Raw genomic sequence first — 22521 nt, 5'->3', positions numbered from 1 at the left:
AGATTAACCACAGATGAACCACAGATGAACCACAGATGAACCACAGCTGAACCACAGATGAACCACAGATGAACCACAGATGAACCACAGATGAACCACATATGAACCACAGATGAACCACAGATGAACCACAGATGAACCACAGATGAACCACAGATGAACCACAGATGAACCACAGATGAACCACATATGAACCACAGATGAACCACATATGAACTACAGATGAACCACAGATGAACCACAGATGAACCACATATGAACCACAGATGAACCACAGATGAACCACAGATGAACCACAGATGAACCACATATGAACCACAGATGAACCACATATGAACCACAGATGAACCACAGATGAACCACATATGAACCACAGATGAACCACAGAGGAACCACAGATGAAACTAAGAGATCCAGGGCCGTGCACAGGGCTTTAGAGGGGCATGTGCTCAAAGGCTGAAAAGGGCACTGGGCCTGTGCTATTTTTGGGGGCCCTTTTTGGGGCGGGGGGTGCCCTTTTTATGCTTTTTGGGGGGTTTTGGTGATCAAATATTGAATATTGAACTATAATAATCAGTGCAGGAGCTCACTTATCCTTGAAAGACACTTTTATCACTGACTTAAAAGGCCCATACATCTCCATAAATGTTCAGGGGGAGGGACTAAGTGCTTACCCTACAGACCGCAAGAAGTGCTGTATATTCTGTATTATATCCGACAGGTCATTATCATTAGGACAGCACACTCGGTTGGCACTGCTCAAAACGTACCTTTTTAAAATAGCTTTTAAATGAATTATTATCTTTATCTTATTGTCTTATTTTTCTTTATTTCTATTATTTTTGCTTAAATATTTTATTATCATTGTTATAATTGTTTTATGTATTTTTTTAAATAATTGTATTTGTTCTTTTTTAATGTCTTATTTGAGTGTTATTACATTTTTTATTATTGTTTACTATCTAATTTTGCTATTTTATTGCCTATTTTATTATTTATTTGCCTTTTTTAACTATATGCGGCCGATAATTTGCGGTGGCCAAATATTTGGTGCATCCCTATAAATAACGTTATTATTATTTTACATTTATTTAAATTTAAATTAAAAAAAATATATTTTAAGACTTCTAAAGAATGTCATGTTTTTAGACATAATATCTATATTATTCAAATGGGAGCTAAATATTTTATACTTTATTATTATATTACATTATATTATAATATATAAATAGGATTTCACCCGTCTAATGAACACACTAGACTAGACAAATATCAAGATGTATCCATCAGTGGACCAATTGCATGCTTTCGCAGAGAACAAGAAGCCTTCCGTCGACTCCTTCAGACATTAAGCACCCCCCACAGCCCAATATACAGTTTTTTTTTTTTCATAGTCGACTGATAGTCGACTATCGGCTAATTTTGGCGACTACAAGTCGACTATACAAATACTTAGTTGGGGACAGCCCTAATATTATATCATAGATATTATTTATATTATTCAAATAGAACTCAAACATGTTCCGTTGTGATGTCACAGTATGATGTCACAGTATGATGTCGCAGTATGATGCCATAATCAAACATTCTAGAACATTTGTGTATCTGTTCAACAATTCTCTCAGAAGATCTCAGATCTCAGAAGACAAGTGAAGAGCTCACTTTTTGTTTCCGGCTACTTGTCTGTAAGCTTGAATATATTCTGTAGATACAATTTAAAAATCACCACATGGAAAAGGAAACAATGTCAAATCCTAATGACCTGCATCTGGAGGGAAGGTTCTGTGATGTGGTTATTAAAGTCAACAGCACTGAGTTTAACGCCCACAAGGCAATCCTGGGTGGCTGCAGTGACTATTTCAGGTAAGTTTAGCTTGGTTCAGGTTAGCTTGGTTAGTAAAAAGATACTATACTGTAATTAATTATTATCTTTATTTTTGTCTTATTTTTCTTTATTTCTATTATTTTTACTTAAATATTTTATTATCATTGTTATCATTGTTTTATGAATTTTTTTAAATACTTTTATTTGTTCTTTTTTAATGTCTTATTTGAGTGTTATTACATTTTTTCTTATTGTTTACTATCTAATTTTGCTATTTTATTGCCTATTTTATTATTTATTTGCCTTTTTTAACCATTTTCCGGCCGATCATTTTCGGTGGCCGAATATTTGGTGCATCCCTATGAATAACGTTATTATTATTTTACATTTATTTTAATTTAAATTAAAAATATATATTTTAAGACTTCTAAAGAATGTCATGTTTTTAGACATAATATTCAAATGGGAGCTAAATATATTATACTTTATTATTATATTACATTATATTATAATAACATTACTATTACTATGTACTATGAAAATATACTATACTTCTACTGTGAAAAGACCTTATGCTTCTGTGAAAATACCCTATACTGTACTTCTACTGTAAACAGATACTATACTGTACGTCTACTGTAAACAAAAATATTATACTTCTACTGTAAACAGATAATATACTGTACTTCTACTGTAAACAGATACTATACTTCTACTGTAAACAGATACTATACTGTATGTCTACTGTAAACAGATAATATACTTCTACTGTTCTAAGACCCTATACTTCTACAGTGAAAATATATTTAGTACACAGGACAGAATGTTGCTTACTGTTTACTCATCAGATATCTCTATACTCTGTGTCCCACAGAACCCTCTTCACTCGCTGGAGCGACTCAGAGAAAGCAATCTACACTATCCCTGGGGTGTCCCCAGGTATGATGCAGCTCATCATAGAGTACGCCTACACAGGCTTTGTGCCGGTGACAGCATGAAAGAGCTTCCGGTGGCTGCAGACAAGCTTCTTGTCATTGGCATAAAAGGAGCGTGCTGTGACTTCCTAGAGGGCCAGATGTCTCTGGAAAATTGTGTCGGCATCTGGAGTTTCGCGGCCATCTACTACTGCCCTGACCTGAGGCGCAAGGCCCATCTCTTCATCGTGTGCCACTTTGAGGAGATGCTGCGCGTCTCACAGGAGTTTGTGGAGCTGTCCCTGCAGCAACTGGTGGACATCATCGAGAGGGATGACCTGAACGTGAAGAACGAGGAGACGGTGTTCGAGGCCATCCTCTGTTGGATCGACCACTCCCGTGAGGAGCGTAAAACACACATCCCTTTGCTGCTGTCCAAGGTAACTAATTGTATTACTGTGCATTACATTAAAACAACACTAGGTTCCCTAGTACAGTGGTTCTCAAACATTTGGGTCCAAACTGTTCCCTAGCAACAGAATTCCAGTGAAACCGTCTACAACCGCTGTCTAAGTTGTACCCGCTGTCTGCTTGTCTCTTCCCAGGTTCGCATGGGCTTGATGAGGCCTGACTACGTCCTGAACAACGTCCAGAACAACCCTGTGGTGAGGGACAGCCACGACTGCAGGGCCCTCATCCTCAGCGTCCTGAACCCCCCTGGCTCCGACAGGCTCCCAAACCCCCTGACCCGCCCACGCCTGCCCCAGGAGGTCCTATTGGCCATCGGAGGCTGGAGTGGCGGCCGAGCGGCCAATGCCATGGAGGCTTACGTTATCCGAGCCGGTCGATGGATGGATGTGAGCGTTGAGGCGGAGAGTCCCCAGGCCGGCCACGGCACCGCTTATCTCCAAGGTCTGGTCTACTGCATCGGCGGCTGGTGCGGCATTGAGCTTCTCAGCAGTGTGCGCAGGTTCAACCCCGTCACTCGCAGCTGGCTGCAGGCGGCTCCCATGCACTCACACCGCTATTACCTCAGCGTGGTCGTGTTGGATGGCTGTATCTACACCATGGGAGGGTACGAGTACGGAAACGTGCATCTGAACACCGCCGAGCGCTACAAGCCTGAAACTAACCAGTGGACAGTGATCTCACCCATGCTGGAGCACAGGACCGAAGCCGGTGCAGCATCCCTCCACGGCAAGGTGGGTGGAACTGAGGAACACAGGGTGGGTGGAACTGAGGAACACATGGTGGAACTGAGGAACACAGGGTGGGTGGAACTGAGGAACACAGGGTGGGTGGAACTGAGGAACACAGGGTGGGTGGAACTGAGGAACACAGGGTGGGTGGAACTGAGGAACACAGGGTGGGTGGAACTGAGGAACACAGGGTGGAACTGAGGAACACAGGGTGGGTGGAACTGAGAAACACAGGGTGGGTGGAACTGAGGGACACAGGGTGGAACTGAGGAACACAGGGTGGGTGGAACTGAGGAACACAGGGTGGAACTGAGGAACACAGGGTGGGTGGAACTGAGAAACACAGGGTGGGTGGAACTGAGGAACACAGGGTGGAACTGAGGAACACAGGGTGGAACTGAGGAACACAGGGTGAGTGGAACTGAGGAACACAGGGTGGAACTGAGGAACACAGGGTGGAACTGAGGAACACAGGGTGGAACTGAGGAACACAGGGTGAGTGGAACTGAGGAACACAGGGTGGAACTGAGGAACACAGGGTGGAACTGAGGAACACAGGGTGGAACTGAGGAACACAGGGTGGGTGGAACTGAGGGACACAGGGTGGAACTGAGGAACACAGGGTGGGTGGAACTGAGGAACACAGGGTGGAACTGAGGAACACAGGGTGGAACTGAGGAACACAGGGTGGGTGGAACTGAGGAACACAGGGTGGAACTGAGGAACACAGGGTGGGTGGAACTGAGGAACACAGGGTGGAACTGAGGAACACAGGGTGGAACTGAGGAACACAGGGTGGGTGGAACTGAGGAACACAGGGTGGGTGGAACTGAGGAACACAGGGTGGAACTGAGGGACACAGGGTGGAACTGAGGGACACAGGGTGGAACTGAGGAACACAGGGTGGGTGGAACTGAGGAACACAGGGTGGAACTGAGGGACACATGGTGGGTGGAACTGAGGAACACAGGGTGGAACTGAGGGACACATGGTGGGTGGAACTGAGGAACACAGGGTGGGTGGAACTGAGAAACACAGGGTGGGTGGAACTGAGGAACACAGGGTGGAACTGAGGGACACATGGTGGGTGGAACTGAGGAACACAGGGTGGGTGGAACTGAGGAACACAGGGTGGAACTGAGGGACACAGGGTGGAACTGAGGAACACAGGGTGGAACTGAGGAACACAGGGTGGGTGGAACTGAGGAACACAGGGTGGAACTGAGGGACACATGGTGGGTGGAACTGAGGATCACAGGGTGGGTGGAACTGAGGGACACAGGGTGGGTGGAACTGAGGAACACAGGGTGGAACTGAGGGACACAGGGTGGGTGGAACTGAGGGACACAGGGTGGGTGGAACTGAGGAACACAGGGTGAGTGGAACTGAGGAACACAGGGTGGGTGGAACTGAGGGACACATTGTGGTAGATGAACACAAGGAACGTTAGATCAGAAATCATAAATGTCTTTATTGCCAAGTAAGCTTGCACAAACAAAAAATGTGTCTGGGTCCTGGTGCATCAACATTAACAGAAAATTAAAGTAGAATGAAATTAAATGGAATATATAAACTAAATTAGAATATTCTCTCTTATTACAGGTTTACATCTGTGGTGGCTCCAACGGGGCAACGAGTGCTACAGCCCAGACACCGACCAGTGGACTCTGATCGCCCCCATGAGCAGCAGGCGTAGCGGAGTGGGAGTCGCTGCGTACAGAGGACAAGTCTATGTGGTAGGTGCACATTTATACTAGATATTTTTATAGATATGTATCATTTGACTTGCAATGCTGCTGTGACGCCCTCATTTCCCTAAGTGGATTAATACAGTGTGTGCCTGCCTGCCTGCCTGCCTGAGCCACACACTAAAACATTCCTCTCATGTGTCCTGTCCTCAGGTGGGAGGGTTTGACGGTGTAAACGTCCTGCATAGCGTGCCTTGACTGACTCCTGGCGTGCCCTGCCCGCCATGCTCACCCCCCGCACCAGCTTTGGCATCAGGGTGCTGGACAACCTGCTCTTCGTGGTTGGAGGCTACAATGACTTCACCACCATGTCCAACGTGGAGCGCTACGACCAGAGCAGCGACAGGTGGACTGTAGCCGAGGACATGGAGATCCAGCGCTATGGCCTAAGCTGCTGCATAATGCATGGCCTGCCTAACATGAGCCAGTACGCCGCTCCCCCTGGCACCCTGCAGGAGGAGGAGGTGGAGGAGGAGGAGGAGGAGGAGGAGGAGGAGGAGGAGGAGGAGGAGGAGACAGTGGGGGGATCCATCTAAGAACCTTAAAAGGAACACTCCAACATTTTGGGAAATTTGCTTGTTTAACATCTTCCCTGGAGTTAGACAAGAAGATACATACCTTTTTTGTCTCTCTGCATGCATTAGGCTTAGGGAACGCCTGGACCGTTAGCCTAGCTTAGCTTCATCACTGGAAGTGGGTCATACATTTACCCGAGTTCCCAACAATAATGTATTTATTTTTCATGCTCTGTCATTTATCAATTATGGTGAAGTGAGTGACATCCAGCAGGATCCACCAGAAGTCTCCCAGAGTCTCCTAGTCGCACAAGTCTCCCAGAGTCTCCTAGTCGCACAAGGCTCCCAGTCACACAAGTCTCCCAGTCACACAAGTCTCCCAGTCACACGAGTCTCCAAAAGAATGAAGTCTCCTAATAAATGAATAAATTACTATCAGCCAAAGGTGGTGCATTTCTTTCTTCTAGTAATTAAGACAATATCTGTTTTTAGTTTGTGTAATGTAATGTAATATCTGTTTTTAGTTTGTGTAATGTAATGTAATATCTGTTTTTAGTTTGTGTAATGCACATAATATGGGAACTTTTATCCATATGGTTGAGCCTGTTAGGAATTGCACCGCAACCCAAGCAGATTGCAGATCACTCTCTCTATATGGAGGTAAAATAAAAAATATGGTAAAAATAATTGGCAAGGTTTATAGAGAGAGGTCTATAGTGAGGGTTTATAGTGAGAGGTCTATAGTGAGAAGTCTATAGGGAGAGGTCTATAGAGAGAGGTCTATAGAGAGATGTCTATAGTGAGGGGTCTATAGTGAGAGGTCTATAGAGAGAGGTCTATAGTGAGGGGTCTATAGTGAGAGGTCTATAGAGAGAGGTCTATAGTGAAAGGTCTATAGTGAGAGGTCTATAGAGAGAGGTCTATAGTGAGAGGTCTTTAGTGAGAGGTCTATAGTGAGAGGTCTATAGTGAGAGGTCTATAGTGAGAGGTTTATAGAGAGAGGTCTATAGTGAGAGGTCTATAGTGAGAGGTCTATAGTGAGAGGTCTATAGTGAGAGGTCTATAGTGAGGTCTATAGTGAGAGGTCTATAGTGAGAGGTCTATAGTGAGAGGTCTATAGTGAGAGGTCTATAGTGAGAGGTCTATAGAGAGAGGTCTATAGAGAGAGATCTATAGTGAGAGGTCTATAGTGAGAGGTCTATAGAGAGGTCTATAGAGAGAGGTCTATAGTGAGAGGTATATAGTGAGAGGTCTATAGTGAGAGGTCTATAGTGAGAGGTCTATAGAGAGAGGTCTATAGTGAGAGGTATATAGTGAGAGGTCTATAGAGAGAGAGGTCTATAGAGAGAGAGGTCTATAGTGAGAGGTCTATAGTGAGGGGTCTATAGAGAGAGAGGGGTCTATAGTGAGAGGTCTATAGTGAGGGGTCTATAGTGAGAGGTCTATAGAAAGGTCTATAGAGAGAGGTCTATAGAGAGAGGTCTATAGTGAGAGGTCTATAGTGAGAGGTCTATAGAGAGAGGTATATAGTGAGAGAGGTCTATAGAGAGAGGTCTATAGTGAGAGAAGTCTATAGTGAGAGAGGTCTATAGTGAGAGGTCTATAGAGAGAGGTATATAGTGAGAGAGGTCTATAGTGAGAGAGGTCTATAGTGAGAGGTGAGAGAGGTCTATAGTGAGAGGTCTATAGAGAGAGAGGTCTATAGTGAGAGGTCTATAAAGAGAGGTCTATAGTAAGAGAGGTCTATAGTGAGAGAGGTCTATAGAGAGAGGTCTATAGTGAGAGGTCTATAGTAAGAGGTCTATAGAGAGAGGTCTATAGTGAGAGGTCTATAGAGAGAGGTCTATAGTGAGAGAGGTCTATAGTGAGAGGTCTATAGAGAGAGGTCTATAGTGAGAGAGGTCTATAGTGAGAGGTCTATAGTGAGAGAGGTCTATAGTGAGAGAGGTCTATAGTGAGAGGTCTATAGTGAGAGGTCTATAGAGAGAGGTCTATAGTGAGAGGTCTATAGAGAGAGGTCTATAGAGAGAGGTCTATAGTGAGAGGTCTATAGTGAGAGGTCTATAGTGAGAGAGGTCTATAGTGAGAGAGGTCTATAGTGAGAGGTCTATAGTGAGAGAGGTCTATAGAGAGAGGTCTATAGTGAGAGGTCTATAGTGAGAGGTCTATAGAGAGAGAGGTATATAGTGAGAGGTCTATAGTGAGAGGTCTATAGAGAGAGGTCTATAGTGAGAGGTCTATAGTAAGAGGTCTATAGAGAGAGGTCTATAGTGAGAGAGGTCTATAGAGAGAGGTCTATAGTGAGAGAGGTCTATAGTGAGAGGTCTATAGTGAGAGAGGTCTATAGTGAGAGGTCTATAAAGAGAGGTCTATAGTAAGAGAGGTCTATAGTGAGAGAGGTCTATAGTGAGAGAGGTCTATAGAGAGAGGTCTATAGTGAGAGGTCTATAGTAAGAGGTCTATAGTGAGAGAGGTCTATAGAGAGAGGTCTATAGTGAGAGGTCTATAGTAAGAGGTCTATAGAGAGAGGTCTATAGTGAGAGAGGTCTATAGAGAGAGGTCTATAGTGAGAGAGGTCTATAGTGAGAGGTCTATAGAGAGAGGTCTATAGTGAGAGAGGTCTATAGTGAGAGGTCTATAGTGAGAGAGGTCTATAGTGAGAGGTCTATAGTGAGAGGTCTATAGAGAGAGGTCTATAGTGAGAGGTCTATAGAGAGAGGTCTATAGTGAGAGGTCTATATAGAGAGGTCTATAGTGAGAGGTCTATAGTGAGAGAGGTCTATAGTGAGAGAGGTCTATAGTGAGAGGTCTATAGTGAGAGGTCTATATAGAGAGGTCTATAGTGAGAGGTCTATAGTGAGAGAGGCCTATAGTGAGAGAGGTCTATAGTGAGAGGTCTATAGTGAGAGGTCTATATAGAGAGGTCTATAGTGAGATGTCTATAGTGAGAGAGGCCTATAGTGAGATAGGTCTATAGTGAGAGGTCTATAGTGACAGAGGTCTATAGAGAGAGAGGTATATAGTGAGAGGTCTATAGTGAGAGAGGTCTATAGTGAGAGAGGTCTATAGTGAGAGGTCTATAGTGAGAGAGGTCTATAGAGAGAGGTCTTTAGTGAGAGGTCTATAGAGAGAGGTCTATAGAGAGATGTCTATAGTGAGAGGTCTTTAGTGAGAGGTCTATAGAGAGAGGTCTATAATGAGAGAGGTCTATAGTGAGAGAGGTCTATAGTGAGAGGTCTATAGTGAGAGGTCTATAGTGAGAGGTCTATAGTGAGAGGTCTATAGAGAGAGGTCTATAGAGAGAGGTCTATAGTGAGAGGTCTATAGTGAGAGGTCTATAGTGAGAGAGGTCTATAGTGAGAGAGGTCTATAGTGAGAGGTCTATAGTGAGAGAGGTCTATAGAGAGAGGTCTATAGTGAGAGGTCTATAGTGAGAGGTCTATAGAGAGAGAGGTATATAGTGAGAGGTCTATAGTGAGAGGTCTATAGAGAGAGGTCTATAGTGAGAGGTCTATAGTAAGAGGTCTATAGAGAGAGGTCTATAGTGAGAGAGGTCTATAGAGAGAGGTCTATAGTGAGAGAGGTCTATAGTGAGAGGTCTATAGTGAGAGAGGTCTATAGTGAGAGGTCTATAAAGAGAGGTCTATAGTAAGAGAGGTCTATAGTGAGAGAGGTCTATAGTGAGAGAGGTCTATAGAGAGAGGTCTATAGTGAGAGGTCTATAGTAAGAGGTCTATAGTGAGAGAGGTCTATAGAGAGAGGTCTATAGTGAGAGGTCTATAGTAAGAGGTCTATAGAGAGAGGTCTATAGTGAGAGAGGTCTATAGAGAGAGGTCTATAGTGAGAGAGGTCTATAGTGAGAGGTCTATAGAGAGAGGTCTATAGTGAGAGAGGTCTATAGTGAGAGGTCTATAGTGAGAGAGGTCTATAGTGAGAGGTCTATAGTGAGAGGTCTATAGAGAGAGGTCTATAGTGAGAGGTCTATAGAGAGAGGTCTATAGTGAGAGGTTTATATAGAGAGGTCTATAGTGAGAGGTCTATAGTGAGAGAGGTCTATAGTGAGAGAGGTCTATAGTGAGAGGTCTATAGTGAGAAGTCTATATAGAGAGGTCTATAGTGAGAGGTCTATAGTGAGAGAGGCCTATAGTGAGAGAGGTCTATAGTGAGAGGTCTATAGTGAGAGGTCTATATAGAGAGGTCTATAGTGAGAGGTCTATAGTGAGAGAGGCCTATAGTGAGATAGGTCTATAGTGAGAGGTCTATAGTGACAGAGGTCTATAGAGAGAGAGGTATATAGTGAGAGGTCTATAGTGAGAGAGGTCTATAGTGAGAGAGGTCTATAGTGAGAGGTCTATAGTGAGAGAGGTCTATAGAGAGAGGTCTTTAGTGAGAGGTCTATAGAGAGAGGTCTATAGAGAGAGGTCTATAGTGAGAGGTCTTTAGTGAGAGGTCTATAGAGAGAGGTCTATAATGAGAGAGGTATATAGTGAGAGAGGTCTATAGTGAGAGGTCTATAGTGAGAGGTCTTTAGTGAGAGGTCTATAGTGAGAGGTATATAGTGAGAGAGGTCTATAGAGAGAGGTCTTTAGTGAGAGGTATATAGAGAGAGGTCTATAATGAGAGAGGTATATAGTGAGAGAGGTCTATAGTGAGAGGTCTATAGAGAGAGGTCTATAGTGAGAGGTATATAGTGAGAGAGGTATATAGTGAGAGAGGTCTATAGTGAGAGAGGTCTATAGAGAGAGGTATTTAGTGAGAGGTCTATAGAGAGAGGTCTATAGAGAGAGGTCTATAGTGAGAGGTCTTTAGTGAGAGGTCTATAGAGAGAGGTCTATAATGAGAGAGGTATATAGTGAGAGAGGTCTATAGTGAGAGGTCTATAGAGAGAGGTCTATAGTGAGAGGTCTATAGTGAGAGAGGTCTATATAGAGAGGTCTATAGTGAGAGGTCTATAGTGAGAGGTCTATAGTGAGAGAGGCCTATAGTGAGAGGTCTATAGTGAGAGGTCTTTAGTGAGAGGTCTATAGAGAGAGGTCTATAGAGAGAGGTCTATAGTGAGAGGTCTTTAGTGAGAGGTCTATAGAGAGAGGTCTATAATGAGAGAGGTATATAGTGAGAGAGGTCTATAGTGAGAGGTCTATAGTGAGAGGTCTATAGAGAGAGGTATATAGTGAGAGAGGTTTATAGTGAGAGGTCTATAGTGAGAGGTCTATAGTGAAAGAGGTCTATAGTGAGAGAGGTCTATAGTGAGAGAGGTCTATAGTGAGAGGTATATAGTGAGAGAGGTCTATAGTGAGAGAGGTCTATAGTGAGAGGTATATAGTGAGAGAGGTCTATATAGAGAGGTCTATAGTGAGAGGTATATAGTGAGAGAGGTCTATATAGAGAGGTCTATAGTGAGAGGTCTATAGTGAGAGGTCTATAGTGAGAGAGGTCTATAGTGAGAGAGGTCTATAGTGAGAGGTCTGTAGTGAGAGAGGTCTATATAGAGAGGTCTATAGTGAGAGGTCTATAGTGAGAGGTCTATAGAGAGAGAGGTCTATAGTGAGAGGTCTATAGAGAGAGGTCTATAGAGAGAGGTCTATAGTGAGAGGTCTATAGTGAGAGGTCTATAGTGAGAGGTCTATAGTGAGAGGTCTATAGAGAGAGGTCTATAGTGAGAGGTCTATAGAGAGAGGTCTATAGTGAGAGGTCTATAGAGAGAGGTCTATAGTGAGAGGTCTATAGAGAGAGGTCTATAGAGAGAGGTCTATAGAGAGAGGTCTGTTGTGAGAGGTCTATTGTGAGAGGTCTATAGTGAGAGGTCTATAGTGAGAGGTCTGTTGTGAGAGGTCTATTGTGAGAGGTCTATAGTGAGAGAGTCTATAGAGAGAGGTCTATAGTGAGAGGTCTATAGTGAGAGGTCTATAGTGAGGTCTATAGAGAGAGGTCTATAGTGAGAGATGCCTATAGAGAGAGGTCTATAGTGAGGTCTATATAGAGAGGTCTATAGTGAGAGGTCTATAGTGAGGTCTATAGTGAGAGGTCTATAGAGAGAGGTCTATATAGAGGTCTATAGAGAGAGGTCTATAGTGAGAGGTCTATAGTGAGAGGTCTATAGTGAGAGGTCTATAGAGAGAGGTCTATAGAGAGAGGTCTATAGTGAGAGGTCTATAGTGAGAGGTCTATAGTGAGAGGTCTATAGTGAGAGGTCTATAGAGAGAGGTGTATAGTGAGGTCTATAGTGAGAGGTCTATAGAGAGAGGTCTGTTGTGAGGGGTCTGTTGTGAGGGGTCTGTTGTGAGAGGTCTATAGAGAGAGGTCTATAGAGAGAGGTCTGTTGTGAGGGGTCTGTTGTGAGGGGTCTGTTGTGAGAGGTCTATAGTGAGAGGTCTATAGAGAGAGGTCTATAGTGAGAGGTCTATAGTGAGAGGTCTATAGAGAGAGGTCTATTGAGAGAGGTCTGTTGTGAGGGGTCTATAGTGAGGGGTCTATAGTGAGGTCTGTGTGAAGTAGTAGTTTGGTGAAATAACCCTTTACAGATGTTTCAGACGGCTACTAACGGTAGAGGCGTGACTGCAGGCCGAACTGCTCTTGGTAAGACGTCTCAGGGGGGCGCTTCTCTTGGACACCAGGGCCATGTCGAAGCTCGTTCAGGGTATGGAAGGTGTGGAGGTCGAAGCCCCTCTCGTAGCCCTCACGGCTGTGGAGGTCGAGACCCCTCTGGTAGCCCTCACGGCTGTGATTAGCAGGCCCAAGCTGGTGGTCGAGGGATGAAAACCTCACTCTGTGGAGATGAACAGGACAGCAGGACGTGAATGAATGAATGAATGAATGAATGAATGAATGAATGAATGAATGAATGAATGAATGAATGAATGAATGAATGAATTAATGAATGAATGAATGAATGACTGAAAACTTTATTAACAGATTGCAGAATGGGTACAATACAGTACAGCTCAATACACACAATTGAAGGGGATGCAGACCAGAGAAAGAATTTCGTCTTGTTTACATCAGGGTCCCCCATTTTCAATTCATCATAACATAATATTGAAAATAGATTGTCTTTTAATATACTTGTGCTGTTCAAGTTGGTCATGAGCAGTAAAACTCCTGTTTTTATACATAATCAGATTGTTTTTAGTAATACTGTGCACGAGCATTACACTAGAGGTTCCAGTAGTGGGCAGCTTGGTCCTAAAACCAGGTCCTAAAACCAGGTCCTAAAACCAACGCTTTAAGGAGATCTTTTATTTTTAGAGCAATGGCCTGCCTCGAAACCTCTGCTGCATTTACAGTAGATTCACTTTTAAAAAGAATCTTAAATTGTTTTTAAATTGTTTTTAACACTGTAAAGTAATTTTTTGTTTTTGTTTTACATGAATGTAATTTTAGCTATATTAATTGTTACAGTAGGTTCATTATGCATTGTGTGTACTGACTTTTAATAATTTTGTTTTTTGCAATAGTGATTGTTTTTGTATGTTTTTTGTGTGTGGACCCCAGGAAGACTAGCTGGTTGCTATCGCACCAGCTAATGGGGATCCCTAATAAAATCAAATCAAATCAAATCAAAATATGACATACATGACATACAGATAGACAGTACTGTTACATCTATACATTTATGACATACCAGATTTACAAATACAGTACTGTTTGTGATACAAAAAGTGTCTAAAAAAGAGAGTGTTGGAGCCATTCTATTGTGTTCTTAGTGTATCTATCATTTGTTTACATTTTGTTTCTGCACCTCTGTACTCATCTACCCCACCTAGTATCCAAAGGCTGGTAGTGCATGTTGAGAGTGGGGGGCGGGGACTCTTGGAATTTCAGGTGGTTTAATGAGCAGGAAGAGAAGGCCTAGGCATGGTAAAAATGTTTGGTGAAGGTGCCAGGTCATAAATTTTTCTTTAAACCACCAGTAAAATAAATCTATAATTTAATTCATAATACCTTGGATCTCGTTTTGGATTTTTTGGAATGTGCGTGTTAAAGACACTACCTGGTTGACCAACAAGAAGCCATTACATTAAAGTTTAAAGAAAAATGTATGACCTGGCACCTTCACCAAAAAGTTTTACCATGCCTAGGCCTTCTCTTCCTGCTCATTAAACCACCTGAGATTCCAAGAGTCCTCGCCCCCCACTCTCAACATGCACTACCAGCCTTTGGATACTAGGTGGGGTAGATGACTACAGAGGTGCAGAAACAAAATGTAAACAAATGATAGATACACTAAGAACACAATAGAATGGCTCCAACACACCGGCCCCTAATTGCCAAGCAAGGCAATTATCAATAGAAATGGAGCCCATATAATATAAGCAGCAATTACCATGAAAACTAGTTTATATATATATTCTTTTTTACGGGTTTTCAAAGTCCATGCGTTTCTTGCTCTTCTTGAGAGTGTGCATTGTTCAATGATTGGTGTCAATCAGTATATGTGTAGGTGTCGAAGTCCGCTGATTCAATGTCAAGATGTTGCTTCTTCCAGGAGCAAACAAAGCTTGGTGATAGGTCTCTCCAATACGCCGCTCTTTGTTTTAACTCGAACACGACAAACCAGACCTCTGGAGTCTGGCATGGTGTCAATGATTCGTCCCATCAGCCATGAGTTGCGTGGAGCTGAGCTGTCCACTATGAGTACCAAGTCTCCAGGGCTTAAACTCCTTTTTATGCTGTTCCACTTTTGGCGTTGCTGCATTATAGGAAGATACTCAGATGTCCATCTTTTCCAGAAGAGGTTTGCGAGATACTGTACTTGCCTCCATCTCCTCCGAGCATACAAATCTTCTTGGGTGAACAGACCTGGAGGTAAGATTGGTTTACCCTTGAGCTGAATAAGATGGTTTGGTGTAAGAGGCTCAAGGTAATTTGGGTCATCTGAGACTGAAGTAATTGGACGATCATTGAGAATGGCTTCCACCTCACATAAGGCTGTCTGCAGAGCTTCATCATCAATGGTTTGCTGTGTCAAGACGGATTGAAGTACACTCTTTACTTGACGAATGAGCCGCTCCCAGACCCCCCCATGGTGGGCTCCGTGGGGAGGGTTGAATTTCCACTTTATACCATCCTGTAGCATTACCCTTTGAATTTTGTCTTGGTTCAATTGCTTCAAGGCTTCTTTTAGCTCACGATTAGAGCTGATGAAATTGGTGCCATTATCTGACGTTATCTCTAGCACTTGTCCTCTTCTACATATGAATCGCCGAAGGGCACTAATGCAAGAGTCTGTGTCCAGGGAGTGAGCCATTTCAAGATGAACAGCTCTGCAGGTCAGGCATGTAAATATTACACCATACCTCTTCACAGTGGATCTTCCTCTCTTAACCTCAATAGGTCAGAAATAATCCACTCATACATGCGTGAAAGGAGGTAGGTCTGGAGAGATTCTGTTTGTGGGAAGATCAGCCATCTTCTGTTCTCCCACCTTTCCATGTTTGCGTCGACAGATTACACATTTCCGGATAACAGTTCTTGCTGCAGAATTTGCACAGAGAATCCAATATTTCCTGGACAGCATGTGATTTCTTCCACTGTGTCCTACCAGCTTGTGTATGTGACAAAGGATCAGTTTTGAAACATGACTGTCCTTGGGAAGGATGGCTGGGTGTTTAACTTCCTCGGGTAAGGCAGACTTGCTGAGCCTTCCACCTACCCTCAGAACTCCGTTCACCAACACTGGATCCAGTCTGTACAATGGGCTGGTTTTCTTTACTGTGCCCGTTCTCAGTGCAGCAATCTTTTCAGAAAAACTCTGACCTTGGACAAAGCATATGACTGCCTCTTCTGCTTGGACCATGTCATCAACTGAAAGACCTGCAAATTTACCTTGCTGCTGCTTGTAATCAACTTGTCCAAGTGTCTTTTGTGCGCTTTTTATTTCTTGGCATCGCAATCGAAGCATCTTTTTAACTTTCAGCATCCATGCCACAGCTACTTTGAGGTCATACCATGATGAGACGTGATTAATGAGTTTCCATGTGGCAGCTTCGTCTTTGTTTATGACTGTACTGTAGACAGAGACATCTTTTTTCAGGATTGTCAACAGAAACAGCATCAATCTCTTCAGGAGATCTTGGCCAATGTGATTCAGGGCCTGAGAGGAATCCCGGGCCTTGGATCCACCTTTTTGACTTCAGAAAAGCATCAACTCGCAGACCACGAGAGGCCTCATCAGCAGGGTTTAACTTAGAGCAAATGTATCTCCATTGAGACGGCTTTGGCAGATCTGTGATGGTGGCCACTCTGTTTGCTACAAATGTCTGGAATCTTTTAGTTCTGTTAGAGATGTACTTCAGGACAGTCATGCTGTCAGACCAGAAGACTGATTTATCAAGTAGAAACTGTAGTTCACGTCTTAGCATCTTGTCCATATGAACAGCCAAGACTGCGGCTGTAAGCTCAAGTCTTGGAATGGTAGTCTGCTTTAATGGAGACACTCTAGCTTTCCCCATAACGAAGACAGTATGTATGTCATCCTTGTCACTTGTGAAGCGAAGGTAGGTCACTGTCCCATACCCTGCTTCACTGGCATCACAGAAATTATGTAACTGGGCTGTCTTTATCTCAAAGTCTCTTGGTAGGAAACATCTGTCCACATAGAATGCATCTAGCTGGTGCAATTCGGTTTGCCATCTGTGCCACTGTTGAGCAATCGTGTCTGGAACATCTGCATCCCAGCCACATCCGATCCTACACAAATTCTGTAGAATTATCTTGGCAGTTAGTATGACTGGAGACAGAAATCCCAGGGGATCATACACAGAGCTGACAACGTCTTGTAGTGGGCTGTTCTTTTACTGCCATGTTGAAGTTGAACGTGTCAAGTTCAATGTTCCATTGGGCTCCTAGAGCTCTTTCCATAGGGAGACTCTCCCTATCCAAGTCAAGGTTCTTTACCTCTTTGGCCTTGTCCTCTTCAGGAATCCGAGAGAGTACAAAACGACAATTGCTTATCCATTTGGTCAGCTTGAATCCTCCCTTGGAACACACCTCCTTGAGGCCTTGATACAGTGACAAGGCCTGAACTTCGGTTTTGACAGACTTCAAACAGTCATCCACATAAAAGTTCTCTTTGATGTTATTGATTACCTCCTGTGGAAAGTCATCCTGATTGTCATCCGCAGTCTTCCTCAGTGCGAAGGTGGCACAGCTTGGAGATGATACGGCACCGAACAGGTGCACAGTCATTCTGTACTCAACAAGCTCTTGGCTGATGTCACCATTAGGCCACCAGAGGAAACGCAGCAGGTCAACATCTTCATCTGCTACCTTTACCTGGTGGACCATTCCTTCCACGTCAGCCATGAGGGCAATTTGACTCTGGCGAAAATGGAGGAGCATGCCGATGAGGGAGTTTGTTAAATCAGGTCCTTGGAGAAGCTCTTGATTCAGGGATGCACCCCGGAAAGATGAGGCACAATCAAACACAACACGAATTATTTTCTTTCTTGGATGGTAAACTCTGTGATGTGGAATGTACCACACTTTCCCGTCGTCACGTTTTACTTGCTCCTGGGGAACCATTTCAGCATATCCTTTGTCGATAACATCCTGAAGAAAGCCTTTGTACTCCTCAAACAATGTGTTATTCTTTTGAATTTTTTCAAGAGGTGCAGTGCTCGCTGTTCCGCCAATGGGCGATTATTAGGCATCTTTACATCCTTCTTCCGAAAGGGTAGTTTCAAATGATAGTGCCCATCTTTTAGCATAGCAGAGCTGGACACAATCTGCATGAACTCTTGGTCTTCCATGGACATCTCGCTTTTGTCTGTATCATGCTGCGCTAGAAAGTCTTGATTATACTGCTTGATTAGCAGTTCCTCCACTCCTTCAATGGATATACGGTTGACACTAATGCTAGGATGACCACATTCATCCAGGCCGATTATCATGGAGTGGCCCATTGACCACCCATCCAAGGAGAGTCTTTATAGCGTGAGGCCCATTACCTTCACTGCTGAGGATTCTCCATGGTTCCAAAGTCTTAGGTGTGTTGACACCAATCAGTAGCTCAACATCGGCATCAATTTGCATTAACTCAACATCCATTAGATATGGCCACTGTCGGATATCGTCTTCTGTAGGAATGTTGTCCTTTGTGACAGGAATGCTTTGTTGAGTATAGCAGTCTGGCAATTGCAGGAAAGAATCACTCTCAAGAGCAGCCACTTCTAGTCCAGAAACTTTAAAACTGGGAACAAGCCTCGACTGCCTGGTATCTTGGCCCATTGTTGTCAGAAGTATCTCCACCTTTTTTCCTGTAGCATTTAGCTTCGTCATCAACTTTTCAGTACAAAATGTACCGGTGCTTCCATTGTCCAGAAAGGCATATGTGTGCACAATCTTGCTTCCTTTCGAGAGCTTTACCTGAACTGGTACAATGGCAAGCGCACATTCTTTGTTACCGGCCCCAGTAGAGCCGCTGATATCTAGAGAGACCATTGCACTGGTTACTGGACCTTTGTCTTTGGTGGCTTCTTTGGAAACATTTACCTCTGCTTGCATGCTTCCTTTATTTTCAATTTCTCTGTGCAACAGAGTGGGGTGGTTTCGCTGGCATTGTTGACAGGTCATGCGCTTCTGACAGTTCTTGCTCATATGTCCCCTTGTGAGACATCCAAAACACAGTCATTTGCTTCTGAGAAAAACAACTTTCTCCTCGTTTGGTCTGTGTTTCAACTTCTGACAGAATTCCAATGCATGCCCATTATCACAAAAAGTGCAGCGTTTTTAGAAGCATCCACTATGTTGTCCTGTTCTTTGTTTCTAGTCAGGCCTGACTCCACAACTTTTTCTGGTATAGCAGTTATCTTTGTTGCAAAACTGCTCCCTCTGCTGGACGGTTTAGCTGTTTGCGTTGAGTCTGTATACTTAGACTTTGTACCTGCCTTTTGAGTTGCAAAGTCTTGAATGTCCCCAAAGACTGGGTCCAATGCTATTCTGGCTTGCTTCTCCACAAACTTTACTAGATCTCCAAACCTGGCTCTTCTTTCGTATCTTTCCTGAAAGTCACACACGGCTGATCTCCATTTATCACGGAGCTTGAATGGTAACTTTGAGACGATGGTTCTGAGATGCGTTGGATTTTCCAACTCCATCATGTGCTCCATATCCTGCATTGTATTACAACAGCCTCTCAAAAACAGTGCATAGGAACGCAAACCATTACCATCTTCTGCTCTAAGGACTGGCCAGCTCAGGGCTTTATCCATATAGGCAGTTGTTATTTTCATCTCATTGCCAAAGTTTAACTGAAGCTGTTGTCTTGCTTTGTTGTAACCTCTTGTAGGATCCATGTGTAAACAGCTGCGAATGAGTTCTCTCGGTTGGCCTGTTGTGTACTGCTCCAAATAATAAAGTCTGTCTTGCATGTTGTCGGTTTTACTCTCAATCCCATGTTGGAAGGTATGGTATATTGACTTGAGCAGACTGTTAGATCAACCCTGAAACTGAAAATATCTGTTATAATAATTAATTAAAAAATAATGCTTTAATATTGAACTGTAGCATTACATGGAGGCTAAGGTCGCTTTCACATATAGTTTTGGTGGACTCGGTGCGGTTCTGGGGGTGAAGTTGCAACATTGTTGCATACTTCATTTGGTTCGCCTGCATTCACATAGAAATCTGTCAGGCGGACCGAGACCTTCTGAACAATGTCACGCGGTCGAAAAGGGCGCTTGTCTATTGGACAGTGGAAATGTGTGTGTGGCTGCGATCCCATGTGTGCGCGCGTGCGCGTGTGTGTCTGTGTGTGGACTGCGGATGCGGAGCCGAGTTTTTACATGGCATTGATCCATTGTTCTATTGAAGCACATTACCACCATCCTCTCGCTAAACAACTTGTAGACCACAGTGTTTTTATGAGTGCCCACAAGTAGCTGTTTTATTAATAATATAATAAGCCGCTCGCCTCGGTAATAATAATAAGCCGCGTTTTTTCTTCCTTCTTCCCAAGATGCACAGATATATAGATAGATAGATAGAGAGATTAGATGCAGTGTGCTTGTTTTGCAGTGAGTGCTGCGAGCAGTGGTAATAATAATCACTTCCTATATTTGGTTCGCGTTTGGTTCGATGAAGCCGAACCGAGACCGACATTTTCAGGCGGACCAGAGTTCGACTGTTTGGTCCGCAAACCGAGTTCGACGCGCATTCACACAGACCCGAAAAACCGGACTATCGAATTCTGGTCCGAAAGTCCGGACGAAACAGCCCCTGTGTGAAAGCGACCTAAAACAAAGAAGATGCAAATGGTCAGTGTTGTGTGACATTCTGGGGAGCTTTCAGGCAACCCCCTCTCATGTTTACTCAACTGTATTTAGGAGAACAGTTGGAGACACAGGGGACAGGTCATAAAAGCCCCCGCATGCTAAAACTGTTAATTCAGTATACTTTATATAGGAAATCTGGTATTAAAATATGGACAACGCCACATTGGTTTAATGCTGAATATAGATGTAACTCATTACATTAAAGCTACAAATTGGAAAAGGTTCTAGTGTTCAACTGCCAATTCATTCTCTCTTGGGGGGAGAAGATGCCAACTCATCAAGATGCCACACCGACGGGGGCCATGGGCCCCCCCCCCCCCCCGGTTGCTGCAGGCAACCACACGATAAGGACATGTTGGGGCAGACAGCCCCAACAAGAAGACCGCCTGTTTTTAGATACTTGTGATTGGTTGAACTAGTTTAAAAATAGGGAGGTCATTTAGCCTATAAATATTGGATCAGTAAGGTTAGTTGACAGGCCAGAACTCTACCCCAGATTCTGAGTCTCCATCGCCCACCAGAGAAATATGCCTGGCAAAATACATGTGAGTAAATCATGGGAACCCACTGTTGGGTGTTGTTTAGTGTAAACTGTAAAGATCCCTATTTTAGACCAGGTTTAACCATGTGTATTGCTCAGTACATTCTCTTTTCATTGACATAACATGACTACTATTTATGTGCAAAACTGTCTTGATGTGAAGAGCCACCGTGACTGGGCTATATGATTATGAAAACCTCATCAATCCTTTTGTACAATCATGTCTTATGAAAAATGATGAATAATTCCTGTATGTACCTGATGCTTATCCACCTTTGGCCTCTCGGCAAATAAATACATGAGTTTGAATTCGAACTCTGTAGTCTGGACTGCACGTTTATTCCTTGCTGGCTATATTGGAAGCCAGATGAGGAGACCATTCTATCACTCTGTCCTTCTTCCCTCTAGTTAGCAACCTGTATGCACTGCAAATGACCTTAGATATTGTGATTAGAATATACCACAAAGGCTTTAATGAATGACCTATAATGAAGTGGGTCACCACTAAACACTGGTATGTCTCTTGTTGGCAGTATAGAGCTCTGCTGTTGCTTTATCAGGAATTGAGTGATGTCATTTTGTCTTTGGATAGCATTAGCAAGAGCATTCTGGTTATTGTTCACATCACCCTGTCTGTAACCTGGTCTTTGAGAGTCAAATACATTGGCACCTCCTGTATTGGTCAATGGTGTTTGTCTCAAGCTTGTATGCAGAGCAGGAGAATGGGGCCTTGATTTGCAAATACTTGGTCTCCCTTTTGGAATCATGTATTCAGTGGCATTGGATACATCCTGTAATGCTGGAGGATGTTTCTGTGTTAACGATGGTTTGTATTCATGAAAATTATTTTGCTCACTTCCATTCCAACTTGCTTTGCCATCCAGTGATGTTCTTATTCTTGCCCGAGCAAGAGAGGATTTTTCACCCTCTTCCAGTTCCAGGATCTTTATTTTTGCAATTGAAGCAGCCAGCTCAGCTTCAATTTCCAGTGCTTCTCTTTGTGATTTTAGTCTGGATTCTTCCATATCAAGCATGTGTTTCCTTTGCAAAATTGCAGCTTTAGCCTCCAAAGCAGCATGCTCAGCCTTTGCTCTTAGTCTAGCAGATGATGCTTTTGATGTTATGGATGCATGTGACTTTGTGCTAGATCTGCTTGAAACAACAGAGATGCTGTCATGGGGATGAATCATATCCTGTAGGTTTGAATCCTCTTTCAACTTTACAGCACATTCTGATGTAACCTCAACATCAACATTTAAGCCCAAATTACTTGGCAAGTCATGGTTATCGGCATCCTTATCATCAGAATGTGCTGTAAAGTTGAAAGAGGATTCAAACCTACAGGATATGATTCATCTCCATGACAGCATCTCTGTTGTTTCAAGCAGATCTAGCACAAAGTCACATGCATCCATAACATCAAAAGCATCATCTGCTAGAATGTGCGTGTTAAAGACACTACCTGGTTGACCAACAAGAAGCCATTACAGAGAGTATATACATTTG

This window comes from Notolepis coatsorum (assembly GCF_963971535.1).
Source record: "Notolepis coatsorum genome assembly, chromosome: 11".
Lineage (NCBI taxonomy): Eukaryota > Metazoa > Chordata > Actinopteri > Aulopiformes > Paralepididae > Notolepis > Notolepis coatsorum.
The sequence above is the reverse complement of the archived record's forward strand: the minus strand, read 5'-3'. Positions refer to the sequence as shown.